General features: G+C 41.7%; 1 long non-coding RNA gene across 1 annotated transcript in view; it reads left to right on the forward strand.

Moving 5' to 3' along the window:
- Nucleotides 1–403: 403 nt before the first annotated feature.
- LOC310858184 overlaps nucleotides 404–24,967 on the forward strand; it is an 80,603-nt gene continuing 56,039 nt past the window's right edge. The window contains exon 1 of the long non-coding RNA XR_014569202.1: nucleotides 404–485. This is a non-coding gene — a long non-coding RNA (uncharacterized lncRNA). The remainder of the gene's footprint in view (nucleotides 486–24,967) is intronic.

The raw sequence follows: 24,967 nt of genomic DNA on the forward strand, positions 1-24,967 counted from the left end.
CCCCGGACTGTATTCAGACAGAGCAGCGGTGCTTTGAACCGCCTAGCTGTCATTCGAAAGCAGCAGCAACGAGTCTACGCAGAGATCCGTCAGCACGGACTGAAACCAACCCCTCCATCATTATCTCCGTCCACTCCATCCCACCTTGTTTCTTTTACACCGCTGATCAAACTAACATCGGAAGTAGCCTAAAGGAAACGATTTCGGGCGAAATAAATCGTGGGAGGCGTCCTCCTCGTCCACTCTTTTTCTGCGACTTCTTTGACAGTTGATTTAATTTGTACGCGTCCGTACGTTCCATGCAGAAACAAATGCATTGAACAACGTACCTTTTTTGAGGACTTAAAAAAATCGACAAAGAAGTTGTTTGGAGGAAACCTGCATGGACGAAAGCCAACCATAGTTTTTTTTCTTCCGCGTGTGACTGAGAGAAAGAATAACCACATGGAATTAAAATTAAAAACATTCTACAATGCGACGGACGGGTAAGAAGACACTGCACTGCACAGATGACATGACACACACACGCCGTTTTGTTTACGACCGTTGTGTGTGTGTGTGTGTGTGTGTGTGTGTGTGTGTGTGTGTGTGTGTGTGTGTGTGCGTGCGTGCGTGCGTGCGTTGCCTGCTATATAATTATTGCAATTGTGTTTTATTGTCAGATACTGAGACACACGCACAATGGAACATAGCCTATAGCCTACACCGGTGTATGTTCCATACCGGCCGGTATGTAGGTTACTGCATGGGATTCTGGGCAAAACGTGTGGGATTGTCATTCTGCTGATTCTGGGGTTAGAAGCGTGTCAAATGGTCAAAAGTATTGCAAAAATACTGTATGCCTATTCATTTAGGTCTAGCTGGCGTGGATATAATTATCATTACCAAATTATCTTCTTTATGCTATGGATAGGCATGGCTATATATATTTAGAACTCCGACAACGTGCAAATTTAACATTTGCTAATTTTGTCGGAATGAGAATATAAGAACACTGAATTGACTGGACATATATAGCCAGCCATAATCGTTAAAACTTCGATTCGATCGAAGAAGAAGCTTGTCGTTGCATGATCAGAACTGCAGGTTCGAGCGCGTTTGTTTTAGTTTAACTCGTAAAAAAACCCACTCAGAAATCAAGTTGACAGTGTTCAGCGGGCGCGCACCAGAGCCGTATATATGCAAGTCAAACAGCGGTCTAAATGTGATCCCAAGCAGCAGGATGATTAGATTTCATATAAAGCATCATGCCTCTGCTTTATGTTCAGTTCTTATTACAGTGAGCTGATGTGTTACTGTCGCTCCGGCTGTTGCTTCTAATATTCTGTCTTCGGACAAGCGCTGTAGGCTATACTGCATATGTGTGTGTGTGTGTGTGTGTGTGTGTGTGTGTGTGTGTGTGTGTGTGTGTGTGTGTGTGTGTGTGTGTGTGTGCGTGCGTGTGTGTGTGCGTGCGTAGAGCGTGTTTGAAATGCAGCGTTCCTCGATCTCGTATGTGATTCGATCGATCCATATATATCTCAATCTTGAGGGATATTGCGCGCGTGTGTGTGAGCGCGCGCGCGCGATAGAGAGAGAGAGAGAGAGAGAGAGAGAGAGAGAAAGAGAGAGAGAGAGAGAGAAAGAGAAAGAGAGAGAAATGTTGCATAAAGTCTCAAGTTCAACTTGTATTGTAACCTTGAAATTTAATGCAGGATTGGTTGTAGTAATTTCGACTAATCGTTTTCTCCCCGTATCTTTTTTCCCCGTCCACCGAATATCATCATCAAGTAATCATAGTCGTTTTGACGATTATGATCATTATGGTTACTGATCTAATTCCCACCACCCAGTTGCATGGAATAGGTGTAGTGTCGCCTATACAATATGACAAATGCAGCAAACACATGTCTCACTGGGTAACAAGTCTACTCGCCCTGTTTTTGTTTTCCTCCCAGAATTTTCCCCAGTGAGGGGTGGGAGAGGCTGGACAGCATGCCATGGGTTTTTAGTTGTGCAGTGCACCCTCAGGCTGAAATGGTTTGCCCTTTGACCTGCATGCTACTCTATTTGTTGTTTTTAGGCATTATAGCCACATGCACCATGCATATAAGGCATTATAGCCACATGCACCATGCATATAAGGCATTATAGCCACATGCACCATGCATATAAGGCATTATAGCCACATGCACCATGCATATAAGGCATTATAGCCACATGCACCATGCATATAAGGCATTATAGCCACATGCACCATGCATATAAGGCATTATAGCCACATGCACCATGCATATAATGGTCCTGCTAAATTATGTATGTCAAAGGACCTCCAAAATTATATATTGGCTTTGGACCCCCCATTTAAAAAAATATTGTGTGTGCCAAGGACCCCCTCCCCCCCCCCCCCCCAGAAAAGAAGATTTATGCAAAAGTAATAATAATAAATATATACAATCTTGTGCATCATGTATTTTTTTTAAAGGTACGTATAGGCTATTGAAAGTGTTGAAATCGCAGGTCATCTCACAGGTTTAAAGATCAGGTGTAAAGAATAAAGTGGGTGATCTTTTTTCGTGAGGAGGAAGGATAGTGATAGAGTGAGAGCAGGAGAGGATTGATTGATTGATTGATTGATTGATTGATTGATTGATTGATTGATTGATTGAATATTTAATTAGTCATGTAAACATAACAGTCTGACTTTAAGGTTTATCACAATAAAAATCCTGGGGACTTGTTTCCATTGTGGTCCTATGTGTTCAATATTAATGAACATAACAATAAAGAATTTACACAATAATACATATCAACAAATACAAACACTACATACAGAGGAGACAAGCGGAAAATGGCGGCAGTGAATGACACCTCTTTTCTATGGGAATTTACACTTTACACCTCCTCTCGTGGTCTCCTGGTAGATGTTTTTTCAGGCCAATTTGGAAAGAAACCTGCAGTGCAACATTGGAGAAAAGAGACAGGCAGGATATAGAAACGGGTCAAATGATAATAAATATATGTACATAATATACAGCTATGTAGGCTACATGATGTTTGGAACATCAGCATCATGTGCAGGTGTGTACATAACAGTATATGGAAGGATAACCAGACCTTACTGTAGGCTATGAATTCAGTAGGCTGTGTGTAGGTGACCGGAACACAGTGAAACAGCAATGTTTGTTGCAAATTAAGGTCCCATCATATGTTTGCTAATATAATAATGCTATTGCTATAAGCATTTAGAGGCATATTGCGCTTCTGTAGCCTATAGACCGTCTGTCATTTGATGAATGCACAGTCGAATCCTCAGTGGTACTGAACCCTGAACCAAATGGACCCTAATGCATGCTCTCACAGTGCCCGTGTCTTGAAATAGTTGCACTTTTTCAGGAAATTGCAGCTTATGCGTGTCCCTCTGCTGTTTTCCGCATGGATATTGCAGAGCGTTAAAGGGGATATCATCAGATGAAATTTGAAATTACACGGTAAGATGACTCTAAATTCGGTGGTGGGGTCAAGTCGAGTGAACGTAACGCTCATAGGTTCTGATTCTGGACTTTTTGAAAATGCATTTGCTGTAGTAATGTGACGTTGCTATGTATCGTTTCCTATCCTATGGTATCATGCAGCCACGGTTATTAAACATTTCTTTCGTAGTAGTACTGCAAATAATATACAATACTTTCAGTTCAAGTAAAATACATACAGATACATGCACATGCACACGCACGCACGTGCACACACACACACACACACACCCTCACACACACACACACACACACGCACGCGCACGCACGCACGCACGCACGCACGCACGTCCTCATACGAGCACACATGCAGCATGCAATCTTGCGTGCATTACAATTTTAGTTCAGGAAAGCAATCCGTTTTTTCTTCAAAGAAAAATACTCGCTTTTGAGATTACACGTTTAATTTAGCCATTTTAGACCTGAGGCAGATTCTAAAATTAGCTTATAAATCCTGACCTAGGTTTTCTGAAAGAAAAAAAAAAGGGAAAAAAAGATATATATATATATAATTATTCGTAATGTTGCTATAGCCTACTTAGCGATAAGTATACACACAATGTAGGTGTTCCAGGTACATTGGGTTAAAGGGGTAGACATGCACTATTGTGAAATACTGTATGTATACCTTGATATTTTGGTATATACTGTATCATATTGTGAAATTCCACAGCGTTCCATGTAAGGCCACCATACTACTGTTTGTCATATGTACGCCTACACCAGTCCACTGTATTTGTACTGTATTAATTGCCTATACACAAGTGTACTGTATTTAATACTGATGCCTACACCACCAGTCTACTGTATTTCAATACAGTATGTACAGTCACAGCCATGGCACATGGCAGCACAGAACAGAATACTTAGTAATTGCAGCACAGTAAAAAAAAAAAATCTGTCTGTCTGTCTGTCTTTTTTCTATTGTATTTGCGGAAATGTAGGGCTCTCTTCTATTATATTATATTCATTCCTGTTCTATTTACAGTATAAACTTGACTTGCCATCCAATCCAACACACCTGTATCCCAATGTAAAATAATACAAATTCATAATGTGATTATTTGAGAAGTGAAGTGTTGCACTCCCTGAAAAAATGTCGACCTTTGAAATAAGAACTACAACCTCTGGCCTTTTGAGTGACATTTCTAACAGTAATAATAACGTTCTGGAAAGCAATGTGCTTTGTGTTGCCAGGTAAATGTTAAACATTAGCAGACATCCATCGGCGGGTCATAACTCACAGCGCTCATGCACGTAAACAGAGCACAAGTCCACGACAAGAACACAATATAAGTGATGACACATGGCTGCAATATGTCCATATTGAATGTATTAGACAGAGAGTACATGATGCAAACTTTGTCTTATGGTGGGTGTCGCGGCCAAAACTAGCCGATCTACAAGCTGCAGCGCCTGACATTCACGACTCGCTGTGAGCTTGCAGATCGGCTATTTTATTTTTCGGCACTCGATTGCAATGTACGGCGGAGCATAAATTGGGCATAGCGGCCGAGCCCGAGCCGTCTGCAGGTCTTTTGGCCGGGTGATGGCATATATGTTACAATGTTTTTTCTTGGCAGAGTTGTACATTAGAAATATTATATTCTCTATTTATTTTTATTTCTTTCCTCACTGATAGTGTCCACTGATTCAAGACTTTTATTATTATTATTTCATTATTTGGTTTTGGTTCCTTGAGAAGCATTGGTAATGAATTATTGTTTTGATTAATTGAAACCACTGATTTAGTCACAAGCTCTTGTTAATCATTTTCATTGGTTTAATATTCATAAAACTATACTTTCAAATGTATTTCAATAAAATATATAGCCTATCTTACAAGCTCACAACGCGGTACGAATCGACGCGTTGTGAGCTTGTAGGGTATTTTTGCTCCGACTTATGTGCAACATTGAACAACAAAGTAGTGCATTGATTTATACGACGGAAAGTAAAAATATGGGGATATGAGTTTTCCGCCTGACAGCAACAATTATGTGTTATGATTATGATTCATAATGTTGCAGTGACTTGGTCCCATGCAGGGATGGTATAAATAGTGTGTGTAGGCTGTCATGTGTCTGTCACACGCGGGTAAAATGCTTTCACGTGTGGAGCTAGGCTCTCTTACGGTGATAACATACAAGGGATCCATTTGAGATTCTAACCACTTTAACCCATTGCTTGTGACTATAATAATGTGACTATATTCTTCCAAGGCTGTGAATGATCCCAGGATCAACGAAGAAGTGTACACCCAGAAATCACATTCTTCAGCTGGTTTAGGATCATGGTAGAATATTAAAAAAAAACATTTTTCTCTGCTTTCTGGAGGTTTTGGGGGGAAAAACGAGCCACATTCAACTGCCAATAAAATGAGCTTCACACGGTTAGTGACAGCGCTTTGAATCGCTCACAAGGGAAGCTACAGTATAGACAATGTTTTAACTCTGGCAGTCAATGAGTTTTAATTAACTGTTGCTTCATACTTTGTGTCCCTTTATTCCTATATATGGAGTTCTTTGTCAGGCATGCCCAAATATGGAGTGTTTGTTGTGATGTCAGAACAGACCAGCTCCATATATGGAGATATAGGGCTGATCAGGTCCAGAGGCCTGTCTGCTGGTTCTGAACAACAGTGTATCCGATGGAGCACGGGCCCTGCACTCGCTGTGGTGGTGTGGAACGCGTGTGTCAAGTTTGAAGTCGGTGTGGGCAAACGGTTCTTGAGTTACGTGGATTACAGACGTACGTACAGAGATTTGGTGCATGCAAGCATCTAGATAGACAGACAGACGGACGGGCGGGCGGGCGGACGGACGGGCGAGCAGGCAGGCAGGCACCGTGGAGCTAGGCTCTCCACAGTGCACTGATAGCAGTGGAGAGGTTACAGTCAAAGGGCTTTATTGGGATTGATACATTGGCATATGTACAGTGTAAGGAGGACATCCTGTTTTATTTACAGTGCCTAATGGACCCCCAACGTTTGATTTGAGAGAGAGAGAGAGAGAGAGAGAGAGAGAGAGCACATTATGTGAAAAAGATAAAATATGAGGACGTACACACACACACACACATAGAAATGCACGCGTTATGCTGGTGAACAGACGTGTGTGTGTGTGTGTGTGTGTGTGTGTGTGTGTGTGTGTGTGTGTGTGTGTGTGTGTGTGTGTGTGTGTGTGTGTGTGTGTGTGTGTGTGTGTGTGTGTGTGTGTGTGTGTGTGTGTGTGTGTGTGTGTGTGTGTGTGTGTGCGCATGCGTGCATGTTTGTAATCATCCAGGGAGCCGTGGGACTGAAGATCCCCCTGATGAGAGCTACCTGAAGCTGCATAAATACATTGTGCAACGCTGAGACGTATGTGTGTGTGTGAGTGTGCAACCATATGTGTCTTTGGATGAGTGTACACTGTACAGTATGTGTGCTGCAGTGTTGCATGATTTTTACGGCAATTTTTTATTTTGTTTTAGTGATTGTCTTGAACAAGCTAAATTGTAGTCATCTGAAAGCTTTTAGTCTAGTTTTAGTCGACTAAAGACATGATTTTAGTCGTCTGCTTTTGATGTTGTCGACTAGAATGAGACATCATTCTTGGTACATACTTGTTTGCATGCTGAAAATGGGTGTGATCTACAAGCTCACAACGCGTCACACGCATTGATGTATTTTTTGTTTTTACACTAGATTGCACTCTTTGCTAACCTATGATCGCTGTTAGAGTCTCAGTGGAACCAGGAAATCACGTGGTGTACGCTGCAGCCCAAAAAGTACACCTTCGCTATGCCACTGTCACTGATCAGATGGCCCCAAGTTCTAGACCTTATTTCCACACAGCACAACAACTCTAAGCTATATTATTGACATAGTTCAATGTTGAAAATATTATTATACAAATAGCAAGCCTAGCTTACATACGGGTTACCATCATATCTGTATCATATCTGTATCTCTATCGTGTGCAATCCTCATAATGTCCAAAAAAGTAGGATATCCGCATGAAGCTCTACATATGGCACGATCTGCTACTTTTGTGTGACCCCTTAGCCTCTCCAGAGTACAGTAAATGTGTTTGTTTGCATGCCTCTATAATGTGTTTGTGTGTGTGTGTGTGTGTGTGTGCGCATGTGTTTGTGTGTATGGACTGTTACTGTATGGCATATTTTGTCAAATAGTTGCACAATATCACTGGGGGATGCGATCTAACAGGGTTAAAAAATATATTTTTATTTGATCTACTATTCAAAGAGAGCAGAGATGCCAGTGATCCATATTGTTGCTATTGGACAGAAACCTTTTTATCTCCATATTTTGACTCCTTTTTGGAAAGCAGTTCTGATGATGTGATATTTAAACAGTCTATGGGATTTAGAATGGGGGGAAACAAGTCCTTGACCCAAGGAGGTTATGACAGACACATGAAAGTGATTAACAGGGAATCTCAACCCCCCCCCCCCCCCTTTCCACCCCCCATGTAGAGATAAGGTGATTGTTATTTATTTATTTTCGCATTATTGGAAGACACTTTATTGTCATATGAGGACCTATATCAGTGGTTCTCAAACTTTTTCATGTCAAGAACCCTCCCCCCTAACCTACAAGCTTGCAAAGCATTGTAATCGACTTTTAGATTTTTACTGAACATTCGGCCCAGACGAATATAGGGACTCTAGGTATCGTGTTGTTAAAGTTGAACTTACTGTACAACAGGCCTATTCCCTCCTAAATAATTATCAAGAATGAGTATTCCTGTTATATATCCAGGATTCCTTCTTCCACAAACCTGTACATTTAAGTGTCAAAAAGCAGTGTATCTGAAGTCACAACCCAGCAGCTCATTATAAACAGTGGATCAGACGGTGTCAGGGCAGAGTGACAGGTGTCAGTGTGGTGTCACCAAAGCTCTTCTCTCTCCACCCACCTGTCATCTTTGTCAAATGGAAACAGTGACTTTTTGACTCATCTCAACCTTATTGTCAACATCACTGGTTTATGTATTGTCGTTTTTGGGATGAAAACCTTGCATGTCCAAAAGTGTTGCTTTTCAGGGAGTCGATTCTGTCAGGCAGAAACGTTTTATCTCCACATTTTAGTAGCAGATCCACAAGCTGAAAACGTGGAGCGTTTCGCATTGACATCCACTTTGCACCATAGGGCAAAAGCCATAATTTTTCATGTCATGTACTACTGTACATACAATAACAATAATTAGTAACCATGTTATGGTGTTATAATGAATACATTTTATAAAAACAGCTTCTTCTTCGCTGGGTTTGGAAAAAAACGGACCATTTCTGGATTTTCTTTGTTGGTCTGGAATGTTGAGTGCCGGCCGGAGATTGGTTAATGCTGTATGACGCAGGTGTCTGTGATTAGCTTACAGTATACACAGAGTACAAATTATAAAATGCTTTCATTATAACAACATAACATGGTTAGTAATTGTTTATTTGGAAGGAACATGACATGAAAATGTAGGGAATAACAACGCAACTGATCACATTGATAAGTAATTTAGTTCGGACATGTCCGCATTCTTCTTCAAACAGTGGCTTAATATTGCTAGTCAATTCGGGTAGTGGCTGGAGCTAACGGCTAATGGCTGGGACGCCAGGCCAGCCAGTTGTGATCTTTTAAAGGCTAATGTGAATTAATAGCAGCATTTTTATAATTTCCTTACTCTTCATTTTATAAAGGCTAATATACTAACTAACTAACTAACTGGTGTGAAGCTATCAAGTTGCAAAGCTCGATCCCTCTTCTGATCAAGTCTCTGTGCAAGACATCACTCTATAAGCCATATCTCCAAAACTAGTGCGATCAATATGTCAATTTGAAGCTATGATTCCATATGACACGGGAAAAAAAGTGAGGTCACATGAGGTTTCCACCAGAAACAAAATGTATATATTAAAAAAGCAGACATTTCTGATCTACAGCTTGCATTGATTGATTGATTTATTGATTGATTACTTGATTGAAAATACATTCAAAAGGACACAGACACAAGAAAGCCGCCAGGCTTGTTTCCGTTGTGGTCCTACCGTGGTCCTACCGTTTGGTCCTACACAAAACAACAAACAAAACAATTTCATAAAAACCTATTGTTTGTTTTTCATTTAGTTTAGATCTATTCTACACTAAAAGGTCAGTATACATGAATTAATTTTTTTTTTTTTTTTTTTTTTTTTTATGTGAATTAAATCATTCCACTGAACTGCTTCTGAGTATATGAATGATGTTTTTCCCATCAGACATGGTGCGTTGTGAGCTTGTAGATCAGCTATTTTCGGTCTATTTTCGGACAATGTAAAGCAATATGTTTTAACTACAAATCAATGAAATGTGAATGTGAATCAGAATTATCTTTTTTGTCACATTACAGATTTACAGAAAAGGAAAAAGTGTGAAATTAGTTTATTGCTCCAAGCTCCATCGTTTTTGTTGTTTTCAGAGAGAGAGAGAGAGAGAGAGAGAGAGACTTACGGTCGTAATATTATGTAGGTGTAAAAAATAATGCGGGTGTATAATAGCTGGTATCATTTGCAGTTTCAAGACGGGTGAAAATAGAAAGAAAGGAACATGAAAACGGGTCAGATATAAATACTGTATGTATGAAATATGAAGTATAATATACACGATATATAGCCTAGGTGCATGGTTAAACATAGCAACAGAAGGAGACTGTTACAATAAATACTTAGATGGCTTCCCAACAACAATGCTGCTGGAACTAACACTTTAGCTGCAACTAATGGTGTTTTTACATGCATGGAGTAAAAGGAAACATATCGTCATGACTCATGAAGGAAGTAAACAGGAGTACTGAGAGGTGGTGAGGGAGAAAAGGATTTGTACCGATTAGTGCAACACTGCAGAGGGTATTGGAAATGTTCTAGCATGAAGCGAAGCCAGTGTGTTGAGAATGTGGAACGTATGTGTCAGAAGGGTACCAGTCAGAGGGAAGATGTATAAGATGGTAGTGAGACCAGCCATGCTGTATACGGCTTGGAAAGGTGGCACTGATGAAATGGAGGTACAGCTGGAGGTGGCAGAATTGAGGATGCTATAGGAGTGACAAGGAGCAGGGGTATAGAGCACCGAAGTCTGACCTCACTTTCAGTAGAGGGCGCCAATACACAGGTTCATGTATTTTTTTATTTGCATTGTAATCCCCATAGGGCGATTTTAGGTCGCTTCATATAAGAACTGTGTTTAATCCGACCACCCCAGCCTTTCTGTCAGGGGAGTGGCTGTGCGTCGTTAATGATGTCCATTCATATTTGATACAGCCAGTTTCTGGAGAAAATGGAATTAATGTGGCCGCAAAAGCCTTGAAACTACATATGAAGGCAATGTTGCTGCTAATATACGTCACGCCCAGCTGTCAACACATTGCGTTCCGGAGATTCCTCGTTGACGTAAACTCAGCTGGTGGTGACTCGACTCGTACTAACCACGAAACATTAAATAAACGTAATTAACATTCAGTTTCTGTTGTGTGACGGGCAGATGCAGCCACCAGCCTATGCCCGGAAATGTAGACTCTGGGTTGTTTGACTAGTTTCTAACGCTTTTTTGTTATACTCTTTGGGTATATTTGTACAATTCCACCTTCAGTCGATGCTTCATATCCATATGAGTGAAAAGGCTGGGGTGATCGGTTTATTTTTCAAAAACAGTTCTTATATGAGGCGATCTAAAATCCCCCTATGGAGATTACAATGCAAATAAAAAGTATACGAACCTGTGGATTGACGCCCTCTACTGACAGTGACGTCAGGACTTCGGTGCTCTATAGGTAACCGTTATTATCAAAAGAGCCATTTTTGGCCCAAAAAATTGTTACAATTCTATCTGGAGCCACAAAATATTGTTACTTTAATCCCGTACCATGTGGTGTTTTGTTTAATTAGCGCGAGCGTGATAAAATGGGCTGCAGCTTGTTGTTGTTCCGCTGCTGCAGCTGCTTCTTTGAACACACAGTAACGGTAAAGATAACAAGAATTCAACAGTGACATCACTGTAATGCCACGCAACACGGAAGTAACACAGACTCGAAGCAGTTTATAAACTACCGAGTCAAGAGTCAACTTTTCACCGCTTTTTGGAAAATCCCGGTGACAGTCAGGAAAACTTGGGATTCCCTTCTCACGTACCAGTGGGACACGTACCAGTGGGACATGTCCCACGGACTGGCACCGCTCCACGGACCGGTGGTTGGGAACCTCTGGTCTACAGTATACAGTTCACCAAAATGTTTTTTATTTAGCAAATGCAAAGTCCTTAAGCCAAGCCTTCTGATCTGCAGTATGGAGGGCGACTAATCCTCTTCTATCTTAGTCTTTGGAGAGGGCAGAGCTTCAATGAGCTTCCATTTTTCGTTCCTCTCCACAAGCACATAGTGGAGTGCATATGGGGCTACGGCCCCATTTGTGAAGGCTGGCGAAGCAGAGACCATGTCCGGTCCTGGATGAAAATGTTCAAATTATTCTGTCAACAGTTCAGCTGGGTTTTCCCCCCTCACTGAGCAGAAACACGGCCTGTTAGCCATTCCTTGTAGGTTAATCACCAAAGGTCGAGCCTTTCAGTCTGTAGCGCCCTGACTCTGGAATGCCCTTTTTTAAAAGATATTTTTGGGGTCCTTTCTGCCTTTATTTGGATGGACAGGAGACAGGGAGTGACACGCTGGAAAGGCCGTCAGGCTTTGGAATCAAACTCATGACTCGCTTTCAGGCTGCATTAGATCCTATATATGTGATGTGCGCCTTAACTGCTAGGCCATTGAATTGATTGCTTTAAAATTGTATTTCTTAGTATGTAGAATGGGTACAAATGAAAGCACAAGTCAATTCAAATACTGCTACTTTGTGGACAAACAATGAAACGCACAAGACTCCTTTACATCAGGGTCTACCATTTTCAATTCATCATTCATCAGTAAGGTGCTCTTTGAGTTTTGAAGCAGGCAAGGGATTCACATTTCTTTTTTTTTTTAAGATATTTTTTTGCGGCTTACGCCTTTTATTGATTTTTGAAGGGACAGACAGTAGGCTGACAGGAAACGGGAGAGAGATGGGGGAAGACATGCAGTAAAGGCCGTGTCGGGTCCGGGAGTCGAACCCGCGGCACACTGCGACTGGATTACCAGTCCGGTGCCCAGACCGTTACGCTACGGCCTGGGCCGGATTCACATTTCTTAACTCCTTAATGGCTGTTGGTAGGGCGTTCCACATTTTAGTGGCATATGAGCGAAAGTAGTTTAATCCCTTGTTTGAGCCCATACTGGGTTGCACCATGGGTGCCCTGAGAATGTGAGCTATCGACTATTTTCTGCTAAACCGTTCCATGGCTGCTGGGGTTAGGAGAACCACCTAAAACACTACTGTTTCAACAAGCATTTGGCGAATGTCCTTGAGCTTCTCCTCCAGATGTGAAATCTGTCTGCCGTTTTGTTTGCCTGAGATGTAATTGTACAGTTTGTGTTTGTTCTTCTGTCTAATCATTTGAATGTGTCTTGCTGTCTTTATTTCTGATGTACGTAAAGCACTTTGTGAGTTCTCGCTTCGAGAAGTGCTATGCAAATAAAATGCACTTACATTTTATTTTTGGAGTAATCAATCAACGCAACTAGAATACACTGTCTGGTTCTGAGACTACTGTATATAGCAGCGGTGCCCACACTTTTTTGACTTGAAAGCTACTTTCAAAATGACTGACTAAACAAGATCTACCTACCGAAAAAAAATATTATACCATTGCTGTAAATAGTTTAAATGCACTTGGAATGGAGAAATGGAATAGGTAGGTAGGTAGTTTTTTGTATTTAATCTGTATTGCTACCGACGTTTGTGCACAGCAACATGCACTCTTCAATTCAATCAATTCAATTTCCAACAGCGCCGTCATTTTAACAGATTTTTAGCGGTCACCCTTTTACATCCTGGGTTTGAGAACGGCACTTTCGCCGATCTCAAACTAAGGGTACTAAACGTTTGCCTTTTGGTCACATTTGTCCCAAGAAAGTCACAACTGTATACAGTACAGAGTGGACCGATCCCTAGTGATTTAATTATAGGGAAAATCAAGTCTCCTCCCCCTTAGAGGGGAGGATGTATAGTACATGTATAGTGGTATAGTAGAGTATGTCAGGTGACTGTCGAAAGCCTGGTGATGCAAGGTTAAGTCAATATAGGCAAGCGTAGGCAGTACTGTACAAAGACACAGGAAATGGAAGACGGAGAGAGCTGAGTGGATGGCTGTGATTCGCTGGATCAGTGTGTTGTATAGTGACAGTCAAGGTCAAGGTTGTACTTTATTGTTACATGTTATGTAGTACTGTACACCTGTACACGAGATGTAACAATACAGTACAGCCTTGACAGTGGTTCAGCACTCGGTAGAGTGGCCATCTTACCTACCTATACGTGTAGAAGTGTCCTTGAACAAGACACCGAAGCCCTAACTGATCCAGACGAGCATGAAGCGAAGCCAGTGTTGAGAATGTGGAACGTGGTATGTGTCAGGAGTTATGTGACAGAAGGGTACCAGTCGGAGGGAAGATGCACAGTATAAGATGGTAGTGAGACCAGCCATGCTGTATACGGCTTGGAAATGGTGGCACTGATAAAATGGAGGTACAGCTGGAGGTGGCATAATTGAGGATGCTATAGGAGTGACAAGGAAGGAGGATATCAGAAATGACTAAATTACACGATCAGCCCAGGTTAGAAGGTTTGTGGATAAAGCAGGGGTATAGGCAACCTTTATTATCAAAAGAGCCATTTTTGGCCCAAAAATGTGTTACAATGGAGCCGCAAAATATGTTTGCAAACTTTAATCCCGTCCCATGTGGTGTTTTGTTTAATTAGCGTGCGTGCGTGCGTGCGTGCGTGCGTGCGTGCGTGCGTGCGTGCGTGCGTGCGTGCGTGCGTGCATGCGTGCGTGTGTGTGTGTGTGTGTGTGTGTGCGCGTGTGCGTGCGTGTGTTTTTGGCTGGAGTTAATGTCGCAGTCCACTTGAACTGATCACTAGTGCCAAGCATGTTTCGTATCTAGGACAGTCGTTCTCAAACTTAAAGGGATATTCCATTACGCCTCTATCCGAAATCAGACTGGTCCGCAATGCGTCTCGGGAGCGGCCACGTGCACGTATTACTGAATGAAGAATTGACGCTGTAGCAACTTGGACAATTTGAGCCTTTTTTATTCAGGTTATATAGGGTGCAAAGCACAGAACAAATAAAAATGACAATGTTTTGAGGTAAGGTTACTTCTTATATCGTCCAAGTTGCTTCAGTGCCAAGTCTTTATCCAGTTGTTCTCAAACGTCCTTGAACATAATATAACTCAGAGTGTGTGTGACTGGGAGAATGTGAAATACACTGCAAAGCACTGTAAGGCGCTATAAATGCTTAAAAGGATTGTATTGTGTAGCCTATTTATGTACAAAGTAAGTGCCTTCTTCCAAGTAACACATTGCTGCTTCACGCTGTCATACAATGGCTTGTTGTAAGTGTCACTTGTGTGTCATGGTGGGTGACAGAGGGTAGGGGACAGGCAGGGACAAAAGGTGCCCACCTTAACTCACACCCCCTGACGAGACTGTACAAGACATATGCCCTTTAAGACTCCTGGAAGCACGGTGCACCAGCATGCCTTGACCTCCCGACTCTTAAATAAATTATGTCAAAAATGATGGAGGACACTCTCTCTCTCTCTCTCTCTCTCTCTCTCTCTCTCTCTCTCTCTCCACACATTGAACACTAGACTAGTCATCTTAGAAGAGCAACCCTTGACAACGTTCTTTTGCTGTTTAGTGTCTGAATAGTGTATCTTTAAGCACAAGCTCTATGTTGGAAATGCAACATTTTATAATCTGAATTAAATTCAAATTCGACACCTAAAAAAATACAATTGCTCTTTGCGAAAATACACAATCTACAAGCTCACAACATGCAAAACCATTTTTGGTTCAAAACGGTTACAGTCGGCAACATCTCTTTCTCTCTCTCTGTCTCTCTCTCTCTCTCACACACACACACACACACAGACACGATTCGATTCAAAGGGCTTTATTGGCATGAGAACGTTACTGCCAATTAAAGCAAAAGTGGAACAAGGTGGAAATGTACAATATAAATGATGTGTAGGCCTACACAGAGCTGCATGTTACATTGAAACTGAGGGAGATCTTAACTTACACAACCATAAGAATTATGCATTTGCTGTCTAGTTGGCCTATATATCCATAAGAAAGGTTGCTTGGTGTAATCTTTCGCAAGGTTGTGCGCAAATAGCGTAGTTTTTTTTCAAAAGTATTTAAAGGTAATTGCTATGTTTTTTGTACCGATTTTCTACAATCTACACACATGCACAGATTGCACATGCACGCACGCACACACACACACACACACACACACACACACACACACACACACACACACACACACACACACACACACACACACACACACACACACACACACACACACACACACACACACACACACACACACACACACACACACACACACAATGGGGTGTGTGACGTTAAACAAATGACACATCAGGTCAGTAAAGTGTTGTTATCCATCAACCTCACCGTGCTAATGGCTGGGTTTCCCAAATGACATTATGCATAGGGAGTATGCCAGGGCATTCACTTCTAGTCCATTAGTTGCCTATAGTTTACTAGTCAACTTATAGTTAACTATACCTAGTATGTAAAAAAATATATATGCATATTTTTATTTTTTTGGAAATAAATATTTGTACATTTAAAAACTGTGTACATTGGTGACTATACTGTAACTATAATCTACCTGATCTTGAGGCCTACAAAATTGGGGAATTATTTTTTTCCCCTTATTATCAACTAGTCAACTAGTACCAACAAGGTCGACTAATTTACTAGTCGACTATATTGAATAGTTGACTAGTTGCTTAATGCCCTAGACTGCCTAGACTAGAGTATGCGTGTGGTTCTTCTCAACAACACCTCCTTTAACAGTGATGTGCCACACAATGGTAGACCGGCCTACCATTGCGTGGCACATCTATGCACGGAATATCTATGTTCACAGTGAAAGTGTGAGTGTGAGTGTGCACCCTACTAATGTTAAGTGAACGTGACATCACCACTGTGCTGGGGTTTGTATGAGAGAGAGAGAGAGAGAGAGAGAGAGAGAGAGAGAGAGAGAGAGCACATTATAAATTGATTAGTGATAGCCTACACTGTAAATTAATTTGGCCCTAGACACACTGCACTATACCTTAACCTTATCACCTCATAGAAATGAAACGTAGGCGGGAACATGGTGGATGGATGGATGGATGGATGGGTGGGTGGGTGGATGGATGGATGGATGGGTGAACTGAACTGAACAGGCTCTGTTGTTAGTTACACCACTGCAGTCCAACTGAATAGAATCTGCTTTTAGACATGCCACTGTAGTCCAACTGACACCAGAGTGGCGCTCACACGGGAGAGAATAAAGAACCAATAATGGAGCTAGAGCGACAGCCACAGCAAACCGTTTAGCTCCGTTCTCAAAATGTCGCCGACCGCAACCCTAATCTTGTTATCGTGCGCGTGTGTGTGTGTGTGTGTGTGTGTGTGTGTGTGTGTGAGTGAGTGACATACAGACACACACATGTACAGATCTACCTTTTGAAGAGGAAAATACTTGTTTTTCCTTCTTTTTTTCTGTAGCTGTGGTATGTATTTAGAAAATGTAGGTCTGTGGATTTTAATTAAAAAAAATTTTTTAGGGCTTTTAAGAGACAGGAAATAAAGTGTGTGTGTGTGTGTGTGTGTGTGTGTGTGTGTGTGTGTGTGTGTGTGTGTGTGACTGTGTGTGTGTGTGTGTGTGTGTGTGTGTGTGTGCGCGTGTGCGCGTGCGCGCGCGTGCACAGATTAAATCCTTGTATGAGATTTCTCAGGTGGTGCTAAAACCATTGTCATGTCGCAGTTGAGAGGGGTGAGGGGTGGGGGCATGTTTGGCTTCACCCACTGGCTTTGGAATGGTTCAGTTCCCCGTGGGGGACAGTGGAAATATTCACATGTTTTACTTGAGTAAAAGTATGCCACAATGGTGCAGAAATAGCTTACTCTACAAGTAAGTCCTGTATTAAAAATGTACACAATTATTGGCAATCCAATGTAATTTACAAAGTAAAAGTATCTACTTTTTCATATTACTTGCTACTGGGGACAAAAATATTTAGATTTAGCCTCATATTCAAGCTTGTAGATTGGCTATTTTCGAATAGCTCAAAGTGGTTATTTATGTTTTTTTATTTATGTATTAATAATCTAAATCTGCAAAGTATTAACTCAAACTGTCAAAGAGTTGTAGTGGAGTAAAAAAAAAAACTACATTTGCCTCTTGAGATGTACTACCAGTTGAGTAGAAGTATAAAGCATTGACACATTGAAATACACAAAGAAAATGATTGTACCTCAAAAAATTACTTTAAGTACAGCACTTGAGTAAACATACTTATCTACATCCCCCCACTCGCTATAAAATTGTCATGTTGGAGAAGTGGGGGTGGGGGGTGGGGGCATGTTTTGGCATCACCCACTGGGTTTAGAATGGTCTCTGTATGGCCCGTAGGGGGGGGGGGGGGGAGCAGTGAAATCCCCACTCAGCACGACTCCTGTGAACTTTGGAATTTGAATATTGAAAACCGTTGGGCTTTGGGAAGGTTGTCGCTGCAAGGTTTAGGCGGTTGTAAAGTCGTCTCCCCCCCCCCCCCCCCCCCCCTTTGGCTAGGAGGATTATAGCTTACCTGATGTCAATGGCTGCAGTGGTGGCTCTCCTGACACCACTGTGTGTGAATGAGAAACACAGCTCTGAAGAGTAGAGTTTCACAAGATAGTATTACTCAAAAGTGTTAATGTAACACAGCTCTGTTTACACGTTTATTTCCTTGATTGTTTATTCCACTTTTGCTTTGGCAATGTACGTAAACGTATGTTTTCTCATGCCAATAAAGCTCCTTTGAATTGAGAGAGAGAGAGAGAGAGAGAGAGAGAGAGATGAGGGGACAATCACTCCAGATTGATTTCATCTGTCATCTGAATGTTGAGTGTGTGCTACTCTCCACTGTAACACTCTATACTCTGGAGATGCACATGCTTGCAAACACATACACACCTGCACACACCATTACACTTGATAAGTTGTGTGTGCACGTGCATGCGTGAGAGACTTGATCATTGCCACCCTTCGTTGTATGTGTTTGCCACTGCGGCTGACTAGTTGCGCACACCCTACATGGACATGCACCTGCACTGTGTGTGTGTGTGTGTGTGTGTGTGTGTGTGTGTGTGTGTGTGTGTGTGTGTGTGTGTGTGTGTGTGTGTGTGTGTGTGTGTGTGTGTGCATGTGCTGGTAATGTGTAACTTGTGTCGGGTGACTGGCTAGTTACATTAACAGCAGGCTCATTGGTGCTCAGTCGGCGTCACAAACACTGTGTGTGTGGGTGCGTGGGTGCGTGCATGCGTGCGTGTGAAAATATTGCGCGTGGTGGCCATGCATGCTCTCAGTGCAGCGAGTCGAATGCACATGGACAGTGATAGATGACGGAATGTATTAAATGGTGTGTGTGTGTGTGTGTGTGTGTTAAACTAGTAATCTAGTAAAAACATTGTAAAATAGCGAAAATAGGTATATGTTATGTTGTGTAACTTGTGTTGTAGATACATTTTTAACTAATTTTAAAGTAAAAATGCCTATGAAGGTTAGACATGAGGGTTAAGGCAATGAACAAGATGGGGTCCTTGACTCCTTAGAGCCACAGTCCTCAAACTGGCGCTCCGCCAGTACTGCCATGATTTATGATTATAACATATCAGAAGATACAACATATCAAATGGCACTCATAAAATTGCTTGTCCACACAAGTGTACAATACAAATGAGCATGTGCACGTGTGCTTTGTGATTGCAGGGACAGTGAGAGTGCTGTGTTCAGCTACAGTTAGGACACACACACACACACCCTGGCTCTGTGCACCTGCCTCTGTCCTATACAGCCTGTACTGTACATTGCCTCAGCAGCAGTATGTGATACGGTCGCTGTTGGGCAGAAACCTCTTATCTCCATATTTTAACTTTTTGTGTGTTTTCGAAATCCAAGCCCTACTGCCTACTTGATGATATACCACAGCGTCACACAAACTAATCAAAGCCCTACTGCCTACTTGATGATATACCACAGCGTCACACAAACTAATCCAAGCCCTACTGCCTACTTGATGATATACCACAGCGTCACACAAACTAATCAAAGCCCTACTGCCTACTTGATGATATACCACAGCGTCACACAATCTAATCAAAGCCCTACTGCCTACTTGATGATATACCACAGCGTCACACAAACTAATCAAAATTAGCAGATCTACAAGCTTAAAACATTTTGAAACGTGATCTTAAAATCTATACATTATATAATATGGTTGGAAAAAATATATGCATTGCATGATGTGGTCATTTAAATGTATGCATTATGATTGTATTATAATGTATAGGCCTACATTGTGTATGTAGTATATTTTCTGGCCTGTTGAAAACCCGGGAGCGGCCTCGCTAATAACTTTGGGGCAGGGCCAGTCTAGAGTTTAAATGGACAGGTATCAGTAAAAGGGAGACAGCGAAGAGGAAGGATGGATGGGGAAGTATCAACATCTGGAATGTCAGAACAGGTCAGCTCGGAAATCTAAGGGTTTGAGGTCAGATGTAGAGTTGCTGGCCGGCTCCATATGATCTAGGTGATGATCCAGTCATCTCCATGTATGGCTACTCAGGGTTTGATGAGATCAGTGTCGTGATCTTCATATGGAGACGGCCATATTTGGAGCGTGTCACGAGGTGTGACGGACTGACGGCCATATATGGTGGCATGACGGACGGACGGACTGATGGATGGACTGACTGACTGACCTACCGGCACAATAATATATATACGTATCTTAATCTAAAGAGTACAAAGAGTACAAAATGAGTGAAAATGTCCTGACGTCACTTGCACTACCACTGGGTCACAGACGTAGCTTTTTCTATTGAAATGCCCAGAGACATAATCTTACATGACGCAATCTGGATTCCTCTTGTGGATTTCAAATATTTAAAAAAATAGCCTCAAATGAACTCCGTGATGACACCAGGGGGATAGTAGCCTGTAGCGGCAGTGATGTCTGACGGCAGTGCTCTATAGTATCAATCTGTCTACCGTAGACTGAAAAGAATAAATAAATAAAAATTCCTGCCCCTTAAATCATTTTCAGATTGCACACAAAAACACACTGGAGATGAGAGAAATATTGGCACGCATGCACGCACGCACGCACGCACGCACTTTTGTATTACAGAGACATCGACATTGTAAATAATATGATGATTTTTTTAATGACACTTAATTTCTTCCCAGTTGTAAGTTTGTAACCATAAGTCTTTAGAAGCCTAATGCTAGCACACGTCGCGACTAATGAATCAGGGAGAACTACCCTACTGTAAATCCTAAACCTAACCTCTAAAGTCTGAACTGTCTAATCCCCAATCCCAACCTGAACCTTTTCGTAATTGTAGAAATATATTTAAATCATAAAACAACATTTTGGGCTTGTTATCTATTTTACAGGTTATACTATACTTATGGGGACATTTGGTCCTCACAATTATAGTAAAATACACACACACACGCACGCAAACACGCGCGCGCACACACACACACACACACACACACACACACACACACACACACACACACACACACACACACACACACACACACATGCAGCTAAGTGAGGCGTCATTAAGTATGTGAGTGATTTGACTGGTGAGGTTTCCTCTGTACTTGACCCCTGACTCCTCCCTGCTCAAGCATGCAGCTAAATTGTGTGTGTGTGTGTGTGTGGCACACACACACACACACACACACACACACACAGTGTGTGGCACACACACACACACACACAGTGTGTGCGCTCGCGTGCGTGCAGACGGAGCTCTGAATGTGTAATTGCATGGCACTGGGTCAAGTGTGTGTGTGTGTAGACGGAGCTCTGAATGTGTGCATGTCACTGGGTCAATGTGTGTGTGAGTGTGTGTGTGTGTGCCTTCTTGAGCGCATGAGAGTGTATACGTACGTGCACGATCTACGGGGAAATTCCAGCCAATTACCTTTCATGGACAGGCATCATTATGAATTATTCATCTCAGTGCTCTGGTCTGAAGTAAAGCCATTTGTCCTCCGTCTCACCTAAAAAAAGAAAATCCTATATTCCCTTACATTTATATACCGTGCGTGCGTGCGTGCGTGCGTGCGTGCGTGCGTGCGTGCGTGCGTGCGTGCGTGCGTATTTCAGTGAGTGTGTTATTCCCCAGTTGAATACATACTATTCTACTTTCTCTACATGTATTACTTATTACTTCCCCCCCCCCCCCACAAAGACACTGAATAAGGCTGTCCAATGAATTATACTTAATTTGGTCAACCCTCACCAAAACCCCCATCCCCTTTTATTCAGATTTTTGATTACATTTGATGCAGTAATGGTGATTCTTTTTTCCATTTTATTTTAGAGGTAGCCTATTAAACATCATACAATAGTCTCTGTATACTATACTCAATACTGTTGAGTGAGAAAACAATGTTGCACATTAAGCAAAACTGGGCACCCCCTCCCTAAATGATTTGGGGATCCCCCTGCTCATCCTGACCCACGGATTGGGTACGGACGTGAATGGGCGTGGGTGAATATGGTTCCTGCCCGATAACAATATGCACATTTAAAGCAGTTGGTGAAAGCTTTGATTTAAAAAAAACACAGTAAATTAATTGAAATTATATGTTTACTCTCTCTCGCACGCACGCATGCACACACGCACTAATGATCTCCACTGTGTGCGATAGAGGTTGTTTATAAACAGCAGTCATAGCCCTGTCGGTGCATGTCACACTACAGTACAGTATGTAATCTCAGGGCAGGGGGGGAGGTGATGGGGGTGGTGTTTGTACTCACAACATTATGTGTGTTTTGGCAGATGTTTTGCATCCAGAAGGCTTTTGGATTGCAGCACTGTGATGGCCTGATAGCAACACTGTTTACCAGGGCAGGATGTGTTGCATCTGAAGCTCTCATGCTCACACTTGACATTCCAGTTAGTCCTATAAAGCAGTTGTTTATTCGCCATTTGTGCCATGGACCACCATTTAATGAGATCTAGGGCTCCATTTTCGTCACCGCTAAACCCCTCATCCCTAAACTTTCTTGCCTTTTTTTTTACTATTTTGAAAAACATTTTTGAATAGTTCAACTAGCCAATCTACTATTGACATGTTGTGAGCTTGTAGACCATTTTAACTATTCAAAAATGTTTTGCAAAATAGTAAAAAATAAGTTTAGGGATAAGGCGTTTAGCAGTGACGAAAATGGAGCCCTTAGGGTCTCGGACCCAAGACTTGGAATATTTGGTTGTTTTTGGATATTATGACCACAAGATGTGGTACCATAAGAGAGATAACAGGTAAACGATCAAAACACCAAGTCTTCTAAATGAGCTAATTGTGTACACTTCTTATACATTTAGTAATGCAGTTGCTTGAACAATAATTTAACTCTTTAGAGCGTAATATGAAAACAAATGGACCCATTTTAAAATCTCAAGAGTTGAAGATCCATTTCGTTACCAACTCTCCATTTAGAGAACAAAACAAAAACATGAATAATTTGCCTCTGGGAGGTAGAAGCTCAGCTCAGCGTTTGTCAGGGTCAGGGTTTAGTCGGTGTTAAGCAGCTGTGCATGTGCAGTGTCAGTTTTGAAAGAGGGACTTATTGGTGTAATATCCTGCTACTTACAAGACTGTCCCCGACCCTGTAACTTTTTTTTTGTACCCATCCAAAAAAATAATGTTAATATTATGCAGTTTTTTTCCCCTGGGGCTTTTTTATGGGTAGCGGCTCAGCTACAGTGCAAACCGCTATCAAACAAGCACACATGTTGGAGCTTAACCCATTCAGGCCTGACCTCGACATTAAAAAAAAAATCTTCTAAATCCTCCAGTTTTCTGAAATAAATATTTTCACGATTTAAAAGCAGACCTACAAGCTCGGTGGCGCGCTATATGAGCTTGTAGGTCTGCTATTTTTCAATAGCTAAATTATAGCATGATGCTAACACCAAAAGGGGTTCCCGCCTAAAATGGGTTAATCCACTGCTTTAGTGGTTGTCTGTGTGTGCTTTCATTTTTATTTATTATTTCTTGTTGGAAGACAGAGATTGTAATTAATTCCAATTGGTAAAGGCTTTTATCCAATGTGCCTGAGTGATATCATTTTTGTTTTGGTTTTGGTGTATACCACCATATCTCGTCTCTGCCGCGGGGAAACCTCATAATAACCTCATAATAACCTCATAATAACCTTTTGTAATAATAATCCAAATCTACAAAGTAACAATTGTATAATATTTGCCTCTGAGATGTAGTGGAGTAGAAGTAAAAAAGTACTGACATTTTGGAAAAGTACCTCAAAATTGTACTTAAGTACAGTACTTGAGTAAATATATGTAGTTACTTTACTTCACTGAATGTCAGCCATTGTTTCATTGCATATACAGTGCGTACAGTACGTGCTATGATCAGTGGACTTGGAGACTGCAGTATTTTCCTTTCCTACGAGTGCACATGGGATTCACGTTCTTCCAAACGGGAGGACACACAACTCATTTGGGTTACCTCACCTTATGCACCTTATGCATAAGGACCATTAATCGCCCTTCGCTGTGTCCTAATGGATTAATGAGTCTTGCTTACTCTGGCACTTTATTTCTTTCTTGCTCATGGACTATACGGGGATGTAGCTACACTAACCTCATCATAACACACGCCTTGCTTAGGTTGACTACTGGAAATGTTTCACCGTCTGTATTCATATACAATAATATATATCCCATTTAGGCCTGACGTCGAAATTAAAAACAAATCTTCTAAATCCTCCAGTTTTCTGAAATAAATATTTTCACGATTTTTCAAAAATAGCAGTCCTACAAGCTCATAGCGCGCCACTCGGTGGCGCGCTATGAGCTTGTAGATCTGCTATTTTTGAGTGGTGCAAACACTCCAAGGAACACCAATGTCCCCGTGTACACCCGTGTATGTGTCCCTGTGACGTTAATGAGCACGAGAATGAGTACCAGTAGGGGCGCTGTTGTTCCAGAAACAGAGAGAGAGAGTGCTGCACTGTTGCCTACTAATGAGAGAGAGAGAGAGAGAGAAGGGGGGGGGGGGGAGTTGCACCACTCGGTTCACACGGGTGGGATTTTTCAATTACCGGTACAACATAATTTTTAAAACACCAAAAGGGGATCCCGCCCAAAATGGGATATATATATATATATACATATATATATATGTTGACGCTGTCGAGTGAAAACTGTTCCTTTTG

The sequence above is a fragment of the Protomyctophum parallelum genome, assembly GCF_964188405.1.
Source record: "Protomyctophum parallelum genome assembly, chromosome: 5".
Taxonomy (NCBI): Eukaryota; Metazoa; Chordata; class Actinopteri; order Myctophiformes; family Myctophidae; genus Protomyctophum; species Protomyctophum parallelum.